Source organism: Molossus molossus, unplaced genomic scaffold (assembly GCF_014108415.1).
Source record: "Molossus molossus isolate mMolMol1 unplaced genomic scaffold, mMolMol1.p scaffold_m16_p_4, whole genome shotgun sequence".
NCBI lineage: Eukaryota > Metazoa > Chordata > Mammalia > Chiroptera > Molossidae > Molossus > Molossus molossus.
Window position 1 is genome coordinate 95781997 of NW_023425377.1, and position 6758 is coordinate 95788754.

General features: G+C 31.7%; 1 pseudogene; it reads left to right on the top strand.

Moving 5' to 3' along the window:
• The first annotated feature begins 6314 nt into the window (after positions 1-6314).
• LOC118643496 lies at positions 6315-6507 on the top strand (annotated as a pseudogene).
• Positions 6508-6758: the final 251 nt, after the last annotated feature.

Below are 6758 nucleotides of genomic sequence, written 5' to 3' on the forward strand. Positions count from 1 at the left end.
ACAACATGGAGGGACCTGGAGAGTATTATCCTAAGTGAAACAAGCCAAGCAGAGAAAGACAAATATCACATGATCTCACTTATTTTTGGAATATAATGAACATAACAGTCTGAGGAATTGCATAGACCCTGAGACATGGAAGTAGGGTACAGACTGACAACCCTCAGAAGAGAGAGTGGTGTGGGAGGGAAGAGATAAACCACAGAACTTATATGCATGTACACATAACCCATGGACACGAACAACAAAGCCGGGTAGGGGTGGGAGGATGGGAAGGAGGGTGTCAATGGGGAAAAAAAAGAAGAAACATCTGTAACAAAAATAAATTAATTTAAAAAAAAAGTTTAGAGCACTTTAAATCCATGTACTAAAAATGAAGCAAGATCTAGAATCAATTATCTAAACTTCCCCTTTAAGAACCTTGAAAATAAAAAACAAATTATATAACTAAGCAGAATAAAGGAAGTAATAAATGTAATTATAGAATTAATGAAAAATAAAATCGGTCAATCGGCTACATATAATTATTGACTATAACAATTTGAGAAAGCTCATTCTTTTCAACCAATCGGAGATCTTCTTCAAAATGAATTTTGTAACATTGAGTAAATCTTAGCAAATATCTAGACTGACATCCTTAGACAATGGTAACTAACAATATAATTAGGCTGATTAAATATTAAAGGAAAGTCAGAAACAATTCCAACTATTATTAAAACTAAAATATACTAGGAAATAATTTCTTATTGAATTCGGAATTATAATGGAAATTAGACCATATTTAGAGCTGACAAATAACACAAGCACTCCATGTCAGTACTTGTGAGATACAGTTAAGGTAGTGTTAAAAGGAAATGTATAGATTTAATATGAAAAGAAACCAGCTGAAGATCAAAGAATAAATGCTAGGAAAGTAAAAGGAGGAAAAAATAACAGTGAAGAAATTAATAAATTATAAAACAAACATATAATAATTAGAATCATATTAGCAAAAGCTTATTTCTAAGTGTAAAATAAAATAAATTGGATCAACCTCTGCCATGGTTTATCAAGGGAAAAATAAGAGATTATTTAAATAAACTTCATTAGGAATTTTAAAAAGACATAATGGCAGATACTGCAGTGATAAATATGATAAGAAGATATTAACCTGATGTCAAGGCATTTTAAAATTTAAATGAAATGGACAATTCCATTACCAAAATTGACTGACAAGGAAATAAGAAACCTGGAGTAGGTAACCATTAGAGTAATTGAATTCATAGTTTAAAAAATCTTCCCATGAATAAAAAACCATCCATAAAATAGCTTTTACCAGTTGGTTCTAAAAACATTTAAAGACAAAATTGTGGTATTAATCACATTGTCCACAGTAAAGGGCAAACTGAACAATCTCCAGTGTGTTTAATAAGACTGCATAACATTGATATCAAAACCAGTAGAAATTATTGAGATAAAAGCACCACAGGTAAAGCTCAATCATAAACACAAACACCAAAATCCTAAGCAGAATATTACCTAATAAGCACAGCAACTTATTGAAAAATAATAATGTCATGGCCAAGTTAGATTTTATTGCAGAAATTGATTTATTAAATACTAAAATATTAGAAAAAAATCAAGTTGTTATTTTCACATGATACAGTAATATCAATAGAAACCTAAATAAATATATAGATAGATACTTAGAATTAATTACAGAGCTTAGTAAAGCTTTTGGTCAAAAAAATCAGTGTATAAGTTCAGTTTCATTTGTATCAACCATAAAAAAATAGAGAACATAATTTTTTTAAAATCCACTATTATAAGCAACCATTTTTTTTCTATTGAAGATTTAATCTAAATATATATATATATAATATCTGGATGAATAAAATTACAAAATATCTTAGGAAAACACTGAAAAAGCCCTTAATAGATTTAGCGTGCGTGTGTGTGCATGTATGTGCATCTTATAAATCAAAGAAAAATACAGTAAAAAAATAAACAAACTACTTGAACAAGCAAGTAGTTTGCCATGAAAAGGTCTCAACCTCATTAAAAATCAGGAAACTAGAAATTAAACTACAATGAGATAACATTTAATGACTGTGCAATAGATATTTATAAATCTGGTAAATATAAAGATGCGGAACAAAGACCTACTCACTGTTTCCTTGTTGGTTTGTAAACTTGTAGAATAATTAAGGAAAATATGCTAACATTACCTATTTGAAAGAGGGTCATACCTTATAGTTCAACAGTTAGCTATATACCCAATGACATTCCTGCAAATATTTAGAAGGTACAGATATTCACGGTGAATGCAGCAATATGTATAATGTCAAAACTGGAAGCAATTCAAATGCCTATCAAGTATGTCAATTTGATAATGGATATATTATGGCATGTCTATTCAGTACTTGAATAATATACAGCAGAGAAAGTGAATGATTTATAGTCACATCCATTATCATGACTGAACTGTAAGAACATGATATTAAGTGGAGAAAAAATAAAACATAATTATATGCATCAATAAGAACGAATTGCCCATTGTGGGAAGAATTTCCCTTTAACAACCAAGTTGGAATATCGATATTTATTTGAGAAATATAACAAATGATTTTTTTAAATTTCACATCTATAAGTACCCTTTTTAGCCTTAATAATTAGTTGGTAAAAAAAAATTTAAACAGTTTTTCCTGAGAGTGTTAAATTGATATCTGGTCCCCTTATTTCAACGTCTCCACGTTTTACAAATACAGAAAGAAAGCTGCAGGGAAATTGTCATGATCATTATAACCAGCTAATTAAAGTCAGAGCTGAGATAAGAGTAGGGTTTCCTGATTCTAACTTAAGAATTCAGTTTACAACACTCAGCTGATATAAATGACTTGATAGGAAATGAAACAGTAATTTTACTGATTTAGAGCTATTTTGATCTCTTCCCATTGTACAAATTTTCCAGCTGTCCCATTTATTCTTATATTATCAGTAATTGTGCTTGAAAATCAGGTTTTTTGAGAAGATATTTGTCATTTTGTTGTATTGATAGTTAACATGATATTCAAGAATTGAGAATAAGTGGACATTACCCATTAAAGTGTGTCTTTGGAAATTATTTTAAATTATCACAACTGTCACATAAATACTCTGAAAAATGTTATGGCCTATAATTTTAATTTTTTGGTCTTGCTTTCCTTTTATGGGTTTTAAAATTTTTTGCAGTTCTCTTAATATCTTTTCCAAATATGTAGTTATAAGCAATGTTATTTCACCTAACCAATCTCTCTTAGAAGCAGAGTGTTTTTTATTTGCACTTTATTATCTTCTTTTCTTTTAAGGAGCTCAGCTATTAACATTTTTTGATATCTCCTTATATTTGTTTTTATTCCTAATATAACATTTCAGTTTTCAATAATTTTATTTATAATTTTCTTAAAGAGTTTGAAACTTTAACTTTTTCATTTCTAGTCATTTAGAATTAAACAACTTGTCAAACAATTAGTTCATTAAATATCAATTCATTTTCTACATTATCCAACAAGGGTCTAATAATATGTCTTATTTTCTATTTGAGACTATCCCTGCCTTTGACCTTTTTTTCCCATTTGTTCCCTCCATGAATCTGGTTCATGTCCTAATTATCTGTCTCAGAATCAACCAACCTCCATTCTTTCCCCTGTGCTCCATAAGTACAGTTTCACCTATTCCTTTAATCAAACCTTGCATAATTTCCAATTACTTCTGTAATAAAGGGTAGTGTTCACCACAACATGAAAGATATTTATGATCTGCATGTAAATTAATTGTTTCAAAGATGTACCACTATATTTCTCTGTATACATCTTATACACAACTAGTGAAAATGCCCATTATTGCCTGCATCATCCCGAAAATTTGACTTCAGATCTGTCCATGCCTTTCCTGAACTGGAATCTTTTTCTCTTCTTTTCATTCTCCAAGGTCAATTTTAAGCATTTTTCAAAATCAATTTAAAGAATACCATTCACATAAACTGTAATAGCTGAACAAATATGACCTTTGAAATGAGACAACTGTTTTGGAGATTGACACATTCAGTTATTAGCTAAAAAGGTTAGGATCAAACCTGATTTAAAAAAAAATATTAATAAATTGGGTCTAACATCTATATATTTTGCAAAATGTTTTTATGTTAAATAATAATGTAATTGCTAAGCATGTCTCTGGAATACAATAGTTGTGTAAATACACATTAGTCCTCTCCCCTGATTTTTTTAGCTGGAAAATTGCCTTTCTCCTGATAACACCCACAGGAGATCATTAGTACCTCCTCCTTAGCTGATACTCCAGAAAACCTTTTTCATTCAAAAAAATATTTATGTGTATTTTATTTTCTCTAAAAAGCAAAGCAACACAAAAACCTCAGTTAAATTCAATATACTATCTGTCTTTCATATTCCAAAGAGTACCCAAATAATATCCTGCATATCATAGATGTTCAATAAATGTACTGAATAGAAGTATATTGACCTGTACCATGGTTATTAAAGAATAATTTTTGTCATACTGTAAATTAATAATTTAGCTAGATTTTTTATTTTAAATATATTTATATTTAATTTAAAATATTATATAAAATAATATTATGGTAAGAAGTAATTGCTGTAGAGTCAAATTTATTTTAGCCAGAATAGGTGGATATGTTACAATATCAAATAGCAAATTGAAACAATACTAGTTCACTAGTTTTAAAATGGTTTTAATATAAACATTTAGTTAAAATTAGCCTTGGCCAGTTTGGCCCAGCGGTTAGACCATTGGCCCACAGACCAATGAGTCGTGGGTTCAATTTTGGTCAAGGGCACGTACCTTGGTTGCACTTACCGGGTTCTGCAGGAGGCAACCAGTAGATGTGGCTCTATCATGTCCATGTTTCTCTCTGACTCTCTCCCCCTCCCACTCTATCTGATAATAAGCAGAAAATTATCCTCAGGTGAGGAATGAATGAATAAATAAATAAATAAATAAATAAATAAATAAATAAATAAATAAATAAATAAATAAAAATCCAGTGGCTAGGAACAACTTATTGCTCTATAAAGGTCATTTAAACATATAAACATTATATACACACAATCATTTCAGAACACTAACATCGCATAGATTTATTGATGAGGAAAGGTCAAAGCTATCTGTTCACATTGATGTTATGCTTTTTCGCAGAGCTATGACTCTTGAATTCTGTTCAGCTTAATTTGGGAAGAATACAGGTCGAGCTAATTTCTCATCCCTGTCCTTTCCCCGCTATCCCCTCTATTTTCCTAGCTCAGCCTGGAGATTTTAGGCAAGCCCGCCCCCTCTTGCTCCCTCAGCCTCCCGGCTGTGGTTTTACCTTTAGAGAAGTAATTGACAGAAAGATGAAACCCTCCCTGGACTTGCAGTGTTTCTGACTGACAACTATTCCTATATATTTTTAATTGTGCAAATTTATTCATACATTTCAATTAGGTTTAACTTTGAAACTTATGTTTGACACATTCCTTAATAGTATATATCCAATTCAAAGACTACAGTTGCACAAAATACGTTCTCTTTGCAATGTTTCTATTTAGACCTCAATACTGCAGCCAAATATTTATACATAGTCTTTCATTTTGTTTTTAAAATAAGATACCAGAACCTATCCTTGATTTAGTTAGAACATTATAAAAAGAAAATTTTTTAAAAATCTAGAAATGAATTTGTATTTCAATAGAAAAGACTTAGTTTGATTTCTAAGATACGTTTTTGTCATTTTTTTACAGAGACTCTTTTAAATGTTTGCATTAAAATCTGTCCACTCATTCAAGTACTGTTGTGTGTGTGTGTGTGTGTGTGTGTGTGTGTGTGTGTTTTGAGCAATGACCAACTGCTAAGGTTTTTGCTGTTGTTGTTGACAGTATAAGTACTTAGGATCAATCAGTGAACAGTAAAAAATTCCTTCTGTGATCAGAAGGTTTATGTTCTAAGGAAGAAAAGACAGTAACCAATAACATAAATGTCATTGATAAGTAGTGCATTAGAAGGCCACATGTGCTTTTGAAACCTAATAAAATGCAGAACAGAGGGAAAGGGTACTGGTTGAAGGTAGGGGTGCAATTTTAACAGGGATGGCAAGGTTAGGCCTCAGTGAGAATGTCGTCCCTGAGCAATGTTGAGGACCATCAGGGAGGAGGGAGAAGGTCTGGTATATTCTAAGGACAGCAAGAAGGCCAATACACATAAGAAGATACTGAATTTTAAAAATAATAAACTATTAGTTAGACTGAGTGGCAGACGGAATTGGAACCTCCAGCTTCAGCATGATCATGTTTCTCCAGCATTACCTCAAGGAACAGTATAACCAAGTCTATACCCTGAAGTGTGACCCTATGGGACAACAGACCTGTGTGGCCCATCCTGTTCAGTTCTCCCCAAGGCAACAAACACTCTTGACACCAAATCACCCTCAAGAAACCTTTCAATGTACTGATGACCCAGCAACTGTGCCCTGTACTCTGAAGGGCCCTTCAATTTCACATCTTTCCTGCTGCCAGCTACCCCTCTGAGACTTTCCAAAACCAAACTCTTCAATCTGTGAACCTTTTAGCCTCTTACCACCCTTGCTCTTTGGAAGCTGGTGTCATCATTACCTGCCATCACTCTTGTGAGAGGAAATCCTCATAGCATCCCCCTTAAAGGGAACAAGTTTGAATCTTTTCATATTTTGATTCACTGCCAGGTTATTAAAATGATTTTAAAGAGCTCTTATT